At 42.7% G+C, this 19,601-nt stretch overlaps 1 long non-coding RNA gene across 1 annotated transcript; it reads left to right on the top strand.

The window, feature by feature from the left end:
* Nucleotides 1-1,607: 1,607 nt before the first annotated feature.
* LOC118575061 lies at nucleotides 1,608-17,619 on the top strand. The gene is made up of 4 exons (XR_004943844.1): nucleotides 1,608-1,964; nucleotides 14,906-14,953; nucleotides 15,661-15,712; nucleotides 17,604-17,619. It is a non-coding gene; the product is annotated as an uncharacterized LOC118575061 (long non-coding RNA).
* The last annotated feature ends 1,982 nt before the right edge of the window (nucleotides 17,620-19,601 follow it).

Raw genomic sequence — 19,601 nt, 5'->3', positions numbered from 1 at the left:
ATAGTGAGACTCTGCCCCCAAAACAAAACAAAACGAGAAACAAGAAGCCAAAGGACACAAGCTGAGAACTAACCCTTACCAGACCTAAGCTCTGGGAAGATTAGCAGTGACTACCAAGCATGTCATTCTCATATACAAAACTCATTTTGATCCTGCACCACTTCCATTTCCCATTCTGGAAGATCTGGGACCAGAGACCTCACGGAGAACTCACATCGTGAGTTCAGGTTTATCAACAACTGCTAAACAGCAGAGCCTTTATGATGTCAAGCTGCCATAAAAGTCTCCAAATTTTATTTATTCATTGATGTATATGAGTGGTTTGCCTGGGTGTATATATGCCACACTACATATGTGCCTTGTACCCATGGGTGTCAGAGGAGGATGTTGGATCCCCTAGAATTGGAGTTGCACAGTTGTGAGCCACCATGAGGGTGCTGGGAATTGGACCAGAGTCCTCTGAAATAGTAGTAAGTGCTCTTAATCACTGAACCATCTCTCCAGTCCCCTCCCTGCACAAGTGTGTTTCTCTGTGGAAATTTCAAATAAAATTCTACCTTTCAATTTCCTCCAAATCCGTAGAGCATTCCAGGAAATTTACTATCTGCTTCTCCAGGTAGCTGTCAATCATTTCTTCAGCCATCATTTCAGAGGTTGAAAATATTTCGTGTCACTGAATGTAAGAACATGGCCTCATAGCTCCCTTCCAACAGCAAGTCTAACAAAACTCCACTATATATATATCAGGCTAGCAAGCATGCTGGCTATACAGGAATCCCTAAGTCTTGAGCAAATCCTCACTCTACCAACATCACCCCTCCTAGGATACCTACAATGACTATGAGCAGCGAAGTGGGAGGTTCACCGACCAGAAAATAATATAAATATAAGTAACAGTAGTCAGTAGTAGTAGTAATATGGTGTAGTACCCTCCTTCCGGATAATGTCACACAGATTCGAACCAACACAGCAAGTCTTCCTTTGCTGAGGGTCCAACCTTCAAATATTCCCCTCCAGGGGGAGGCCAAGTCCAAACACACAGGTTTCGTGATGCATCGCCTCACATCCCCAGCTGCATACCTGCCTCATACTTTCACAACATCCGCCGAGTTTTTTCCCCCTGACGAACTCTCTTTTACATGTCAGTCCTAAATGAGACAATCTGGCTCAAGTCTGTCTCGGGGAACTTCCCCAGACCACCAGGATCTCATCGACAAAACTCCCCCTGTGACCCTCCTCCGCACCCGGGCTGGCATCCCTGTCTCACCGCTCTCCCACCTGAGCACAGAGCCGCTCCTGCTCGCTCCACAGCCGCTCCGCCGCGGTGGGGAGAAAGCCCTGGGCAGCGCCCGCTCCGGAGTCCACCTCACCCCGGCATCACTGGACCTCCCACGGGGAGGAGGAGGAGGCGAAAGGAGGAGGGACCAAAGTCGCTGGCCTCTAGTGGCCACGGGAACCGGCCAGACACCCACAGGACCAGCGTCCCATGTGAGCATTCGGCTACAACTGGGTAGCCATGACAGCAGCGCAGAGCATACTGGGAAAACATCCCACGCTCCTAGGCGACCAATCGGAGACTCGGGTGTGAGCGTGCGCAGAGGATGTGATCCGCTGGTGTTGTCAGGACTGTGGGCATGGATGGAGATGGGTCGGCCTCGGTCCTGGTGACTTGGGGTGTCTCTAGGGGAGACAGAGGTTGGAAACAGGTTCTGCATGCAAACGCTCCACCGTCTGAGGCAAAACCAAGTCCTTGGAGGTGAACACGCAGAACCCTTTCTCCAAGCAGATAGGCTTAGGCCCGAGAGGTTATGGACCCCGTAAGTGGAGCCCGTGACCCCAGGCTCGAGCTGCCTCAGCCTAGGTGACTGAAAGTGCAAGGAAACCAAGCTGGAAGTGTCATCGCAGCACTGAGGAGACGGAGGCAGAAGGATCGCTGCAATTTGGAGGCCAGCCTGAGCTGCACTGTGAGTTCCAAACTAGCCTCCTCTAAGAGTGTTCCACTATCCCAAGGGGGCAGTGGCGGGGCGCCTGGAGAGATGGCTCAACCGAGGACAAAGTTCTGTTCGCCGCACCCACATCACGTGGCTCAGCACCACTTGTCACACCAGATGGTCGGTTGTCCTCCTCTGGACTTCTAGGCATGCAAGTGGTACATACACACCTGCGCAAACATTTATACGCCTAAGATAAACAATTTCTTTAAGAAGCTAGAGGCCATCACATAAACCTGGCAGGGGTCAAGGACCTGGAAATTTTTGCAGGCCAGTCTCTAGAACCCAAAACAGTTTGGTGAGGTGGGAAAAAGAAATACATCCTCCTGATAGTGTGGCAGCTGCTGAGCACAGAGTTTGCTGTGTGTTCCCCACCCCTCCTCAAGAGGATGAATGTTTTGCTTGTTTTTCACGAAGCTGCAAAGGTCCCTGCTTTCACTGTGGGAAAACAATAGCAGCCAATGCAGCTCTAGGTGAAATGAAGACAGTCTGTCCTTCATCTGACATTGTACAACACTTCCCTGTGCTCCCAGGCATTTCTAACGAGAAGAAACATTAAGTCTTTTGACCAAGATCCAAGGATAGCTGGGCGGTGGTGGCAAATGCATCCCAGGTCTTGGGAGGCAGACGCAGTAGATCTCTGTGAGTTCAATGCCAGCCTGATCTACAGAGTGAGTTTAAGGACAACCAGGGCTAACAGGGGTGGGTGGGTGGGTACAGGGGACGGGACGGGTGTGGTGATACATGACTACTCTAACTTGGCAGTGAGACTGTAGATCCTCTAAGCCCACTACTTAGTGTGATGTATGTCAGGTCAACAGCAACTAGGAAATATGGAGACCTATGAACTTAGAAAACCAGGCACCTCAAAGTCCCTGAGAGTTCCCACCTCAACTATCCCAACTCTCTTAGATTCCACTTGACTCTGTGTTCTAACCTATAGTTTAAAATTTATAGCCATAGACCCAATCCAAATTTATGACTGTGACCGGCTCCAAAGAAAATGTGAGTCAGAACAGGTCATTTTGGAGGACCTTTGAAATTTTACATCGCTACTCCTTCCTTAGTGACCAGTTTGTCTAGCTGGACCCTAGAAGATTCATAGATGGATTCTTCTCTGACCTTTGGCTATTAGAGCTCAGAGCCAAGGTCAGCCACAGGGAAGGGCATCAGCTGTGACCTGAGTGTGCACTGACTTTACCTGGCACAGTCTATTATGATGTCATGAAATCTCAGTCTAGAGACAGAAACTGTAGTTGAGAGGGGCATAGGCTTGAGAAATGTTGCTAATATGCGGTCTAGCTTTCCCACTGCCAACACATCTCAGCCTTATGCTACTTGGTTTCTTGGTTTGTGTAGTATGGGTGTTGTTTTCTAGGTATCAGATCCAGACACAGGTGGCAGCCAAGACAGAGGTACGTGAAAGCCACTCTCTTGAAACTCCCTTCTCTCCATGCTGGAATCCTCTAGGATTGTCTAAATGCCTGTCCTCTGGGCCTTAGGAAGAACTGAATGGAAGGGAGAGGGTGCTTGGGACAACATAGATAGATGGCTTCCTCTTTTTTTTTTTTCTTGTTTTGAATTTTCTGAGACAAGATTCCTCTGTGTATCCCTGGGTCTCCTGACTCACTCTGTATACCAAGCTGGCCTTGAACTCACAGAGATCTGCCTGCCTCTGCCTCCTAAGTGCTGGGATTAAGGGCATGAGCCACCTCTGCCCAGCTTGTTTTTCTCTTAATTAGCTTCAATAAGCCTTAGGATGGGCGTGATGGTGCACAGCTTTAATCCCAACACATTTTGTTGATCAAATACCCATGCTGGGTGGCCATGCACATATAGGCAACACTAATTGGACTTAGTGGGTTATAAAAAAGAAGAGCATGAAGTTGGGAGGTGGATATATTATGGGGTACATATGGGGAAGTTGGAGTGGGGAGGGGTGGGTATGATTATATTTTATTGTACACATGTATATAATAGTCTTAGATTAGGAAAAAGTATAACACCCCTCCATGTTGTCAGTTGACACACTGCTGCCTCTTGTACTTCATGTGAGTGAGCTGAGATTTATCCAGAACTCCTGTAGAAATGCATTTGCCAGGGGAGCAGGGTTGGAAAGTGTGACCTTCAAGTGGGTTTAATGCTGTTCTTTCTAGATTGAGTAAGGTCTCACAGGCATGGCTCCTCACTCTCTGAGGACTGGGTTAGCTGCCACAGGAGTCGGGACCCCTTTTGTCTTCCTCACACATCCACTTGCTCCTCTGCCCCTGTCTGCTGTGAGCTGAGGCTATGCAAAGACCTCATGGTAAGCTAGGGACATGCTAGCACTAGGCTTAGACATCCTCATGCACAGCTAAGGATATGGTACCACTAGGCTCTTAGACATCCTCATGCACAACTAGGACATGCTAGCACTAGGCTCTTAGACATCCTCATGCATAGCTAAGGACATGCTAACACTAGGCTCTTAGACATCTAGAACCATGAAGCCAACTAAATCCCTCTCCCTCATAAATGAGCTGATCACAAGTATTCTATTTCAGCAGCTCAACATGAACTAGAACCATGAGGAAGATGGTTCTAAGATTTATCCGAATTTGTTTTCTGGTGGGGAGAGGTGACATAGTTCAGAGGGCATATAATGTGTAATTTGGCATGGCATTTTATTTTATTTTTTACTTATCACCATCATCTCTATCTGTCTGTCTATCTATCTAACATCATCTTCTCTATGTTTGTGTCTATTGTTTCTATCTATCTATCTATCTATCTATCTATCATATATATCTACCTATACTTATTTTTAGTGCTAAGGATCAAATCCAGGGTCTGTGCTCTTGGCAAGCAGGCCACCACTGAACTACATCTTCAAGCTTGGTATAATATTGTAAATAACATTGTAAATACTGTTTTCTTTCTTTTTTATTTTTTTGGATTTTTGAGACAGTGTTTTCCTGTGTTACCCTGGCTGCTCTGGAACCCACTTTGTATACAAGGCTGACCTTGAACTCACAGAGATCCACTTGCCTCTGCCTCCCAAGTGCTGGGATTAAAGATGTGCACTACCACCAACCCTCCCTGTAAGTACCATTTTATATAAATGATGCAGAAACCTGAGAATACAACAGATCTTTTCATATTGAGCTGCTTAGAGAACTTTGCTAAGTGTATCATTTTGACTTTATTCTCCTGTAGAATATTCTCTAAATCATGTCATGTGTAAATAACAATAGTTTTATTACCTCTCTTTTGCAATCTTATGTTTTGGTTCTGCTTGACTTCATTTATGATTATGACTTCCAGTACAATATTCAGTAGCAATGTGTTGTGGGTAGCTGTCTCTTTATTAAGTCAAGGAAATTTTTCAGTAATTCACCAGTTATGTATAATGTTTGTTTGTTTGTTTGTTTTTGAGCTGAGGATCAAACCCAGGGCCTTGTGCTTGCTAGGCAAGCACTCTACCACTGAGCTAAATACCTAACCCCCAGTTACATATAATGTTTTCTGTGGTTTTTCAAATATTCTCTTCCAAATTAAGGAAGTTTTAGCAAGAATTGGTGTTTATTAAAAAAAACATCTAAAATTTTAAATTAAATCTCTTTATACTGGGTGATAAATATTAAGTATATTTCCTGCCTCTATTTAGATGGTCATATATTTTTTTCTTGTTCATTCAATCAATGTACTGAGTTGCATGAGAATTTAATATAATAAACCAGCTGTGAATTCCTAGGATACATATAACACATTTGTAATGTTGGTCTCAATACTTTAATTAGATTCATTAGATTCAGTTTGCTGATATTTTGTTTGGGATTTATGCATCTATGCATAAATATATTGACTGGTCAGGTCTTATATTTTAGAATGATGATTGTTCCAGCTTCCTCAATTAAAAATAGAAGCAAATCCGAATTTCCATCTCATTAATGTAACAGACACCCTCAACAGTTATGGAATTGCAAGGGTTTTTGGATTTCTGTACTAAGAGTCTGGAACAAAGACCAGGTTGTTATTTATCACACACACAACACACATATACATACCACACACAACACATGCACACACACACACACACACACACACACACACACACACACACACACAGACACACACACCAAAGTAGGAGATACTAAAGTTAAGAAACAGGCTCTCATATCTCCTCTGAAATTCATAGACAAGGTTGGGTAAGAGTTAATGTCATTGTCCCAAGCCCAAACTCTGCAGGACAGGAAAGGCTTAGAAAAATGGGTACACTTTTGTGTGCTTAAGTCTTGTGGAAGGATTCTTTCCTCTTCAGGGAGATGTGGTCTCTGCTCTTAAATCCTTCAGCTGATTGGGTGATGCCCACTCACAGTATGGAAGGCAATCTGCTTTAAAGTGTACTGATTTTAAATATTAATCACATGTAAAATTACTGTCAAAGAAATGTTCTAGCCTAATATATGGCCAAAGAACTGGGTTCCACAGCCTAGCCAAATTGGCATAAATTAACCATTACACTCCTTTCTCTTGCTTAGATTTATTATTATTTTTTAAAAGGTGTGTGTGTGTGTGTGTGTGTAAAATTGAGTTTGTGTAATTGTGAGTGTGAGCATGAGCACAGGTGCCAGCAGAAGCCAGAGGTGCTGGATCCCCCTGGAGCAGGAGTTACAGGGGATTGTGAGCCGTCTGATATGGATGCTAGGAATTAAACTTGGGTCCTCTGCAAGAGCAGTGTGTGCTGTTGCTAACCATTGAACCATCTCCCCAAGTCTAATTCTTCGCCTCTTCATTATCTGGAAAGAGTTTCATAACTTAAATAGTTCTTACATTTAGGCTTTTATTCCATCTCAAGTTCATTTTTAAATATGATATGAAGTAAAAGCCCAGCTTCATTTCTTTACATGTGGTTATCCAGTTGCCTCAGCACCACTGGTTGAAGATTATTCTTTTTGCATTGAATGGTCATAGTGCCTATGTAGAGAATCAGTTGACTTTTAATATTAGATTCCTTTGATCTTAAAGGACTACTTTTTAAAATAATTTTTGTTTTGTTTTGTTGGGAGAGGGTTTCTCTGTGTTAATATTCATGGCTGTCACCATCATGATCCGAGTGGTGTATGCTTACACCCAGAGCCAGGATGTCATTTGGGTCCAAGCTCCTGCTGAGGGCAATGTCTGGGTCTCTGGTTCTCCTGTAGCAGGGCTCTGCGTGGATTCCTGTGTCATGTGTCACCATAGGAACCATTTGTCATGAAATCAGAAGGCCATACTGAGCCATCCCTGCCCTTGGCTAGACTCAAGATATCTGCTCCTGCCCTTCATTGGGCATTGGAAGAGAGTTGGCCCCCACCTCTGCACTCTGGGGAGATGGCCACACCCCACACCATGGGCAAGGGAGGATTTACCCTGATGACTTGGGCATAAGAGAGTTGGCTCTATCCACTCTTTGCCTAAGGGAAGAAACCCCAGTTGACTAGACTGACCAGCTCAACAACCGTGCAGACCTACAGCCAGGCCTGGCGTTGGCCCACTCTAATACTCTAACATGGTAATCATTTGGGACCTACTGGAGCTCCTGAAGGGATTGGTTATGTGGAACAATATACCCTTAGAATCTCCATAACTTGGGGCATCTGCTGGATATCCAAGAGGAGTTTCTGTGAGGATCCAGGGATAAAGTTATACCAGAAACAAGAGACCTTGAATAAAACTCATTGCAATGGTCACTTGCAAGTAAAGCTGATTGTACAAAAGGGTATAGTGTATGAACACCAAGGATATCAATGCCACCAGGCCAAATGAAGAGGTGTTGGAAAGGTGGGGAAGATAGACAAATTGTGGTTTGTTTTGTTTGTTTGTTTGGTTTGGTTTGGTTTTTTAAAATAATATTCTTTTGGTTGGGGGTGCTGCATGGATGAAGTGAGGATATGGCTGGACTGGAAGTTGAGTGGAATTGGTGTGCATGATGAGAAATTCCCAAGGATTCAATGAGGAAATTATGTTATATTAACAAAAACAGAAATACCGGAGAGAAACCCTATGAATATAAGCAATGTGATCAAACTTTTGCATGTCACAGTTATCCTCAAAGTCATAGAAGAATTCATATTGGAGAGTTACTCTATGAATGTAATCAGTGTTGTAAAGTCTTTGTCCATCACCTTAGTCTTTGAAACCATGAAAGAAATTATCCAAAAGTAAATCCTGCACCGAGTAATTAATTTAAGCCTTTGTATATCACAGTAGAATTTGATTATACTAAAGAACTCTAAAGATAAAAAAAAATATTCATGGCTGTCCTAGAACTCACAGAGATCCACCTGCCTCTGCCTCCTGAGTGCTGGGATTAAAGGCGAGCACCACCACTGCCCGGCATGAGTAGTGTAGTTTTATATACCGTTTTTCTTTTTCTTTTTCTGATTTTTCAAAACAGGTTTCTCTGTGTAGCCCTGACTGTCCTGGAACTCACTCTGTAGACCAGGCTGATCTCAAACTTACAGAGATCTACCTGTCTCTGCCTTCTGAGTGCTGGGATTAAGGTGTGTACCCCCACCACCCAGCTCTGTACAAAGTGTTAAGATCGTAAAGTATGGGTCTTCTAACTGTTCTTATTTATTTTTATCTATCTATCTATCTATCTATCTATCTATCTATCTATCTATCTATCATTAATATGTTCTGTTTTCATGTATCCCTGCCTGCCAGAATAGGGAACCAGATATATACATATATATATATATATATATATATATATATATATATATATATATATATATATGTATATATGTATGTATGTATATATCAGTGTTTATATGTATGTATGTATATATTTATCAATCATGCACACAATAATCTTTCTGCATGTATCCCTGCCTGCCATAAGAAGGAACCGCATTTCATCATAGATGGTTATGAGCCACCATGTGGTTGTTGAGAACTCATCTGAGGACCTCTTAACTGATGAGCTATCTCTCCAGCCCTGACTGTTCTTTTTCAAGTTGTTTTGGCTCCTGAGGGATCTCTGTAATCCCATAGGGATTTTCAGGACATAGTTTTCATTTATGCAAAAAAGGCCATTGGGGCTTGGGTAGGGATTACATAGCATCCCTAAAGAATCTATAGATTGTGTTGGTAATGTCATTTTACTATCAAACCTTCCGATCATGAACAAAGGATGTCTTCTTTATATTTACTCTCTACAATAACGTTTTGTAGTTTCCCATCTTATGACGTAGCCACCTCCCAAACACCCATCTACTAATAACACTACCTTGGGGGTTAGGATTTCAACATCTCAAGTTGGAGGATAACAATGGACCCAATGTATGTCAGGGGAAGTTCCCAGGTATTTCTACTTTGTTGAGTGTCTTAAAAAACAAAACAAAACAAAACAAAAAAACCCACATGAGTACATGTTTGGTTTTTTTCTGTGCCATTGCTATGACCATGACAATTCTCCACTTTGTGTTATTAGTATGGTATAGTGTATTGATCATTGTGCTATGTTTACATAGTCCTGCATAATTTAATCATCATTTCACTGTGTGTATCTACTGTATCTGGTACTGTTACATTGCACACAGTCCCCTCCCTCCCCACTCTCCTTCACTGTCTCCCCACAGTGTCATTAACTCTTCTAGTCATTTCTACTTTCATGGCATGTTTACATCTGTGAGGTTATGTACTCTATGAAATTAGGAGCCACAAAGGAGAAAAATCATTTGATGTTGGTCTTTCTGAGGCTGGCTCAGCTGCTTTATAGGAGTCCCAGTTGCATCCCGTTTCCTAAAAAAACTATGTAACCTTGTTCTTTGTGAAAGAAAAAACATCCATTGGGTATACACACACATTTAACATCCATTCCTTCACTCTTGCACACATAGGTTGGTTCCATAACTCAGTTATTATGGATAGTGCTGCAGGAAACGCTGATGGGCACTTGTCTCTGTCACATTAAACCTCCATACATTCTTTGGAAAAATTCCAAATACTCAGATTCATCATCATTCTGTAAGTTCTGGTCAGCCCAGAAGGTATTCTAAGTTTATGTTTATTAACACATTTCTGCACTCTATCTCACATTTTTGAGTAGTTCCACTAAGTACAAGTCTAGATAGGCATTTGTTTTCCTATAGCACATGCAAGAATTTATCCTGTTGTTTTCTCCTGCCCAGTATTTCTAACAACACGGCAGTTCTTCCCCTTACTTCTCATGTGGATATGCTAACTCTTGTATTTGGGGGCCAGGTATTAAGAATCTTCTTCTTCTTCTTCTTCTTCTTCTTCTTCTTCTTCTTCTTCTTCTTCTTCTTCTTCTTCTTCTTCTTCTTCTTCTTCTTCTTCTTCTTCTTCTTCTTCTTCTTCTTCTTCTTCTTCTTCTTCTTCTTCTTCGTCTTATTCTTCCTCTGTTTTCAGCATTTTTGAATCTCCTTAATTCAGCTGTTTTTTGGCTTCTGCTGTCCTAACACTTACATATCAATGCTTCTCAGTTCTCACAAGTTTCTAGTTATTAAGTCAAAGAACAGACTGCTTTGAAGCAGTTTTTAGGGATGAGGAGTTCGGTCAGTCAGTAAAGAACTTGCTTTGCAAGCCAGAGCACCTGACTTCCATCCCTAGAATAATGTAAGAGATCTGTGCTCAGTGGCACACTCTTGTAATACCAGCACTGGGGGTGGGGGGTAGAGATAGGGGTATCCTTGGGGATCCCTGCCGGGACAGTTCAGACTTCTTGACAAGCTCCAGGCCAATGAGAGACCTTGTCTCAAAATTCAAGGTGGATGGCACCTGAGGAATGATGCCTGAGGTTGACTTCTGGCCTGCCTCTGTGTGTACATGCCACATAAGCAGGCACACCACTGCACACTTATGTACCCACATGGACATGCATATGCACACACAAACATACATACAAACATAGCAGTTTTTAGACTCTTGGAAAATGAAGCTGAGAGTACAGGGTTTCTATATTCTTCAGTGTTGATAATCCTCAAGTACTGTCTTCCTGCACTCTCGCTGCCCTTGCCTTCTGGGCTCTTCTTATGGTAGCTCCTGTGTTTCTTGGATCAATTCTATCCCTGCTGCATGCACATAGGTACCTTCTTCAGATCCTTCACATGGAACTTTCAATTGAATAGGAGAGATTTTTTCATATATATATATATATATATATATATATATATATATATATATATTTCATAAACATCACTGGGATTAAAGGCATTCACCCCTGAAGTTCAGATGTTTTGTTTTGAGATGGGATTTCATTCTGTAGCTCAGGCTAGCGGGGAACTTACTAGACATCCTAAGATGGCCTCGAACTCATGGTAATTCTTTTATGTCAGCCTCCAGTGTGGAGAGTTTACAGGCATGAGCCATCATAGCCTGGCTTTACAGTCGGTTTGGAAGCCTAGGAATTCACTCAAAGCATTTCATCTGCCTTTAATGATGGCACCATCAATCCAGAAACACTTTAAAATTCATGGTTTGAGGGTGTTTGGAGGACCACTCCGTTCATGTGAACATGATGCTATCTCCAGTTTTCTATGAGACACACTTGCAGGCATGCCTGTGAGGGAGTTTATGGATGGGCTGTGGTCTGGAATAAAACCGAGGAAGTGAGCTGAATGTATACCACCAGTCATCTCCCTCTGACTGTGACTGGAATATGAGCAGCTAATGCCTGCCTTCTCCACCATGATGCTCTGCACCCTCAGACTGTGGGCCAAACTAAACTGTTCCTTCATCAGCCCTCTTTTGGGGCAGCAATAGAAGTAAATGATGTAGACTGTGGACCACACAAGCAGCCTGTGGCTAAAGGTTTCTGGGGACTCCATTTCAGGCCTTATACTTTTCAGTGTGAAGACAAGTTTGCTGGCAGTCCCCAGGTCCTAGGAATAAGTGGTAAACCTGTCACTTAGAACTTGTAAATGAGCATGTGAGGGTGTTTTCTGCTGGATTAAAATGATATTAATTGCTGAGATTGCTTAGTGGTTAAGAGCACTTGCTGCTCTTATAGAGGACCCAGGTTCAATTCCCAGAATCCACATGGTGTGTCACAACCATCTGCAACTCTAGTTCCAGGGGATCTGACACCATTTTCTGGACTCAGAGGTGCACCAGGCATACGGTTCACTTTCATACAAGTAAACATTCATACACATACAAATGAATAATGTTATTAACAAATACCTATTTATGAAGCTTTATATGTTTTGCTTCATGCATTGCATAATAATTAAATCAACTAGTTAATACATTTTCACTTCAGACTTTTTTCCTGCGTATGATGAGAAATTTAAGATCTATTTTAGCAATTACAGTTTTTAAAAAGTTTTCTTTAATTAGTTCATTGTCCAACGTGGTAGGGATTTTTTTTTTTGAGCTGAGGATCGAACCCAGGGCCTTGTGCTTGCTAGGCAAGTGCTCTACCACTGAACTAAATCCCAAACCAATTTTTTAATGTATTTATTTTCTCTGTTCCAGTCTTTCAAAATTGAATTCTTTAAAATTCACATTCCTATCCAGGAGTGGGAGGATGGAGTGGTAAAGAGGTGGTGCACAACTTCAATCCCAGCAATCAGGAAGCAGAGGTAGGCAGATCTCACAGTCTGAGGCCATCATGGTCTACAGAGTTAGTTCCAGGGTAGTAAGATCTACACAGAGAGACTCTCCTGTCTTGAAATATGAAAACAACAACAACAACAAAATTCACATTTTTCTTACTTGAATTCTTTCATAAAAATTGAGATTTTTAAAAATTTTATGTATATGAGGATTTTGCCCACAAATAAGTGTACATGTATACTACATGTTGCATGGTACTTCCTGGGGTCATAAGAGATCAGATCCTCTGAAACTGGAGTTAGTTATAAGCCACCATGTGGTTGAACCATCTCTCCAGGCCCTCAACATTTGAATTCTCAACCCACTTAGGGTCCGTCTCTGAATTCCATATTGAGAAATGACCCACTTTTATTTTTCTCATTGTTTGCCACAGTCGTAGTTTCTACTCTGTGGCTGTGACAGAATGCCATAACAACAGAGCCTTAACAGGGGGAAGGGTTCACTTCAGCTCACCATCACCCAAGGTTATGGTCCATTGGTCCATCATGGTAGAGGAAGTCACAGGTGCAGGGGCTTAGGCTCGTGAGTCCCGTTGCATCTGCAGTAAAGGAGTGGAGATGAGTGATGAGTCCAAACTGTAGCTCACTTCTCTTTCCCCACTGACACAGTCTAGGACCCCAGTCAGAGAATGGCGTCCCCCAGGTATGGCTATCAAGAAGGCTCTCCATGGGCATGCTCAGAAGCACAGAGCCACATGATTCTAGATTTTGGCATGTTGACAGCACTTAGCACAAATACGGAATCATTATATGTCACTATGTGGAGCTCTCTTCAATTAAGCTGCCATATGGAGGTGAATCTATTTCAGAGCTGGGTTTGAGGATTTTGTTTGTTTCTTTTGAGACAGGTTTCTTCTCCATAGAGCCCTGGCTGTCTTGGAACTCACTATTTAGACGAGGCTAGCCTCAAATGCACAGAAATGCTTCTGCCTCTGCATCCTGATTACTTCAGAACTTTTTTCGTTTTAAATCCCAACTGCCTGCTCCTGTTCTTATGAACTTGTTTTGTGGTATGTCTTAATTTTTGGTCCAGTAAATTGCTCCTTTACACTTCTGTTTGTGGTTACTTTAGGCAATTAGCAGACCTTACTTTTCATTTATTTGTTAATTAATTAATCAATTTTCATTCATGGTATTCATTAATTATACTCATTATATTAATTACATTTGTGGTATTCATTGATTTCATTCAATAACTGTATTTGTGATATTCATTAATTACATTAATTGTATTCATTCATGCCGTGTGGTGGTGGCACATGCCTTTAATCCCAACACTCAGGAGGCAGAGTTAGGTGGATCTCTGTTAGTTTGAGGACAACCAGGCTACTAAGTGTATTCTGGAAAGGCGCAGAGCTGCACAGAGAAATCCTGTCTCAAAAACAAAAACAAAAAATGTATTCATTCATTACATTCATGATATTATGTCCTGATACTCCTGTCCCTTTGTGGGGCTTTTCCATCACACAAAACAGAGATTCTGTACTTAAGAAGTAATCATTGATCTATATTTCTTTTTTCTCCATTTTGAGATAACATCTAATCTCTCTGTCTCTATGAATTGGTATATTCTATATATTTCATGTAATACAATTCTATAGTATTTGTCCATTTTTTGAATGTAAAAATATTTTAAGTACACCTGCAGGAGAAATAATACACAGATAGCTTGAACATCAAAACAGGTTATATCATTCAAGTCCAGAGTATTTTAAACAAGTCAGTTTTTTTTTAATCTACCATAGTGGGCACAGGGATTGAACATAGGTTGCCAATGCTTGGCCACCAGTGCCTTCAGCCACTGAGCAATTTTGCTGGCTCCCACAGGCATCTTACCTGTTTAGTTGGCTGTTTTCCTTTCTAATGCAAGTCTCTAGAGCACAGGACTCATATTTACCTCTAGAGTCTCAGGACTATACACAGTAATCTAGGACTTAGGATTTTTAAACACTTATTAATTTGCATGTGGGTGCATGTATGGACAAATGGCATGCACGAGGAGGTGAGCACAACTTGGGCAGATTGCTTATCTCCTTTTGCTATGTGGGCTCCAGAGATGGGACTCATGTCATCGGAATTGGTGTCAAACACCTGTTCCCACAGAGCCATCTTGCTGGTCCCTTAGGCTATTTAATCCATTATTCACAAATAAATAAATGAGATGGTAACTAATGGTATGGTTGCAGACCACAACTAATGTGGTATAAAACATATCGATATCCCCTAGATAAGAGGAGATGTGTTGTCAATAAAATCCCCAAACTAGAATGAAAACATGACTTGGTTTCTCTTTGTGTGTTTCTCTAGGCTTCCAAGAACAAAACAGATCTCTAAAACAGATCCGGAAACTAACAGGTCAGAATGACTCTATCCTTATCAGTCAGCTCAAGGCTGATGACTGATGAACTGTGGACCTGCTTTAGGACTCTTTCCACTTGAAGTGGAAGAAACCTGTAAAAGAGGGTGTGCCTGGAGAGTACGCCCATCTCTCTGACATCTTTCCTTCCAAAGTCAGTCAGACACTCCATCCTCCATTGTCTCCTTTCCTCGGGCTTCTCTGTCCTACATCTTCATGTAGAGCCCAAAGTATGGGAGAGCAGAATGGACAAAGATCAACTACCAAGAGTTTGGTGCAGGAGGTCCAGTACCTTTATTCCTCTACCACAGATGAGGATGTGGGATAGACATCTTTGAAGGGAAAGATGTATCAGGATCTCTGTGTTCACCCAGTGCTGCGTTCCCATTCTGTGGCTTCTCAATGGGTGACTTCTAGTACATGACAAAGACAGGATAGTAAGCTTTAAAAGCAAAGCAAAGTGTTGGGGATTTAGCTCAGTGGTAGAGCGCTTGCTTAGCAAGCACAAAACCCTGGGTTCGATCCTCAGCTCCATAAAAAAAAAAAAAAAAAGCAATGCAAACCTCGATAGCTGGGCTGTACTGCTCATCAGCTTCACGATGGGTGTGACTTCTTCATCTTTGCTCCCCTAACTGTTAACGGAAGGGGGTTCTATTAGATGACATCAGCAGGCACTATGCTAACAGTTTCTTTGCTTCTGTTACAGTGTCACAGTTGGAAGAAACAGAGATGAATGTCAGTGCATCTGATCTGACACGGTGAGCAGAATCTGTCTACAGACTGTTCTGTGACAAATACCTGTGCTGACTAGTTTCCTGTCAACTTGATATAAGCTGCCATCATTTTGGAAGAGGGAACCTTAATTTCTTCCCACCCCCTTACTCCAGATTGCCTGTGGGCAAGCCTGTGGTATATTTTCTTTCTTATTTTTATTTTCTTTCCTTTTTTTCTTTCTTTCTTTTCAAGACAGAGTTTCTCTATGTAGCCCTGGCTGTCCTGGAACTCTCTCTGGAGACCAGGCTCGCCTTGAACTCAGAGATCCTCTTGGCTCTGCCTCCCGAGTGCTGGGATAAAAGGCATGTGCTACCATGCCTGGATGCATTTTCTTAATTGATGATTTATGAGGGAAGTTCCAGCTCACTGTGGGTGGTACCATGTATGAGCTAGTGGTCTCAGGTGGTACAAGAAGGCAGGGTGAGCAAACCATGAAAGTAAGCCAATAAGCAGCTCCATGGTCTCTGCATCAGCTCCTGACTCTTGGATCCATCTTGCCCTGAGTTCCTACCCTGACTTCTCTCAGCAATGGAGTAGGTCCTGAGTGTTGTAAGCTGAAACAAGCCCTGTCGCTTGCAACTTGTTTATGTTCATTGGGGTTCACCACAGGAATAGAAATCCTTCAGTGATACCATCTTCATTGTAAACGCTATACTCAAAATACCTGGTACTCTGACTTCATTTACTCTGAGAGCAATTGCCTTCTTCCTAAATTAACTTTCTATTCCTACTGTAAAGTCACTTCAGTTCCACTGACATACTCTGCTGTGTCCAGTATTTCAGGACTTCCTACCGACTGGACCCAAGAATATGTATTCTTGTCAATAGACATGAGTCCTCAACAGATCTTCCAACATCTGGATAATGCAAGGTCTGGAAACAGTTACTAGGCAGGGGGGAGAGTAGGGAGGAGCAAGGAAGGAAAGAAAGAGTATAGGAAGGAGGAAACGGAAAAAAGTTAGTTTGAAGAGCAGTGGAGAAATTCTTTTTGAGCTTTATTCATGTTATGTATATGGATATGTTTCCACAGGTAAGTATGTGCACCACATGCATGCCTGGTGCTCACAGAGAGCAAAAGAGTTCATATGATCCCGTGGTACTGGAGTTCCAGATGTTTGTGGCCTACCATGTGGGTGTTGGGATTCAAACTTGGGTCCTCTGGAAGAGAAGTCACTCAGTCACTGCTCTTAACAGCTGAGTTAACTCTCTAGGCACAACTGTGTATATATGTGTACATATATGTATATGTATATATGTTATTCGTTTGTATTTTTGTGCATGTGTGCACTTGTGTGCCACATCATGTATGTGGCAGTCAGAGGACAAGCCACAGGAATCAGTTCTCTCCTTCCAACATGTGAGTCTTAGGGAACAAACTCAGGTCATGCCATGCACAGGTGTGTGTGTGTGTGTGTGTGTGTGTGTGTGTGTGTGTGTGTGTGTGTATGTGTGTATGTATTGGGTAAAACTTGGGTGTCATTTCTGGGGAGCTGTGCACCTTGTTTTGTGAGATCGAGTCAATCCCTGGGACTCATTAGTTATTACTGGCCTTCCAGTGAGGTTCAGGGCATCTACTTGTCTCTGCTTCCCCAGTATTGGGGCACTATTTTCTTTTATTTTCCTGTGGGTTCTAGGCATGGAACTCAGCTTCTCTATTTGTACAGCATGTACTTAACAGACAGACTCGTCTACTTTGCTCCTGGTGGAGGAATTCTTTACATAAATAATTGATGTTTGTGAATGCAACCCCTCTTTTCCCTCATCTCTTCCTTACACCAAAAATATTTTGGATTTGAAATAAATACTCTCTTCCTTCTCTCTAATTTCCCCCTACTGATTCCAAAGAAAATGAAAACATTTCTCTTTGTTTCTCAGATCAACACTTATGGAGATGAATGTTTCAGAATCCCGAGATGTGACTTCTTCCTCTGTCTCTGACATTGTAGTTCAGGAGGCCGTTCTACCCAGCTATTCCTGTAAAAAAGGAAAGCCTTCTACTGACTACAGCATGTCCTCTGCATCATCCAACAACAGCTCAAGCCTGTCTTATCTTCCAATGTTTCCTGAAGGAACAGCTTGGCAATTCCAGAGTGATAGTATACCTGTTTCCTCCCCAAAGGAACCATCTATGCCCAGAAACCATGGCACATCCCTGCCTACTTCTTAGCTGACAGATCCTGAGAAATCAGATCTTTCTCTGAATTTGGCAGTTCTTCCTCCCTTCCTTCCCCTCCAGCTCTCTCCTTTGATCAGAGGAGAACTGGAAAGGCATATGTCTCAGAAGGTTTCTACTTTGCAGCAAGAAGTGGTGCCTCTGCCTGTGAAGAAATCCTGGGACATACTCAATCATTTGATGGATGTACAAGGAGTCCCTGAAGAAGAGCTCCCAAAAACTCAGTTAGCTACACCCATTCCTCAGAGTGCTGAGCAAAATACCAGCACAGCTCCAGATCCTCCATCATTGCATCTTCACATGAACATTGGGGTGAATTCTGAAGTCCATAGGACAGAACCAGTCATGTCACAGCCATTTCCCTCAAACAGGGATGAGCACCAAGAACTTAGATATAATCCTTTAGTTATATCAACGGGCCCTCCATCTCCCAGAAATTTAGGTGTTCAGGAAGAAAAGGCTTTAGTGAAAAAGGATTCAAAGGACCTGTTAGAGCTGAATATAGAGCAGAGGGTCATAGAAACAAAGATACAGACACGTATGGCGCAACTAACTTATGTGGAGCTGACACCCAAGATACCATGTTGTGCCACAGACCGCATAAAGGTCACTCCATTGGCATTGCTTTAGGTTATGGACATAATGGGAAAAACCCCAGAATCACGGTCAGAGGTGATAGACTCTGAGGGGTTTTCCCCACAGCTGCCAGATCGTGCAGAAACCGTGAGTATAACTCCTCAGCCACTGAATCAAGTAATTGAACCAATAAAAGTAACCCATCCTCAGCATCAAACCACGGAATTAAAGAGCATGGCCTCAAATCTGAGTCAAGTCACAGATAACCAGGAGGTAACTCCTGTGGCATTGTTTCCCGCCATGGATTCCATGGGGATGATTGACAAATTAAGTCCCCATGTCATATAACCAGTAGGAATAGCCCCAAAGCCACAATGCCAAGTCATGGAATCAGTAAACAGACACACTGCATAACTATCAAACCATAAGACCAGGGAGTATGAGTCTAGGGTCACAGCAGACAGTTGTGGAAGCTGTGGAAATGATTCCCCAGCCTTGTCATGGAGACATGGGAACACTGACCATGACCTTGGGGTCACAGAATCAAGCCACAAAACACATCAGGATTACTCCCAGTCCAGTATATCAAAATGCAATGGAAATTAGCTCAAGTGCACTGCCTGAAGCCATTGAAGATACAAAAGCCACGGATTTCATGCAGATAACTCCACTAAGACAGCTAGCTACACGTTACAAAATCTAGGGCTCTGATCCGAGGCTCACAGCCTCCAGCTGAAAATTTGACCTCAGGGTCAGATCAACCAGATGTTCCAAATTCTACTGTCCCAATAGGAACTGTAGAATCTAGAAGCATAACTCCACAGCCACCATCTAAAGTCCTGGAACCATCAGGAATGACTGATGAGCTACTACTGCAATGTCAATCCCTGCATGCTCTAAAGGTGAGCCAGCTAGTCCAGGCATCTCCCACGGGAACAATCACACCACTACAGGTTGTAGAGCCTCAAGTCAAAGAGTCTCTGCAATTTCATTCTGGGTTACAGGGTCAGGTTTGGAGACTCTGTGGGGACTATGCCACAACCTCAAGGCACAGAGTGTGTGTCATTGACTCCAGGACTGTCTCATCAGGTCACAGACCCTTCGGAGTTCACCCCATGGCACCA

The sequence above is a fragment of the Onychomys torridus genome, unplaced genomic scaffold, assembly GCF_903995425.1.
Source record: "Onychomys torridus unplaced genomic scaffold, mOncTor1.1, whole genome shotgun sequence".
NCBI lineage: Eukaryota > Metazoa > Chordata > Mammalia > Rodentia > Cricetidae > Onychomys > Onychomys torridus.
This window is presented reverse-complemented; position numbering and strand designations above follow the sequence as displayed.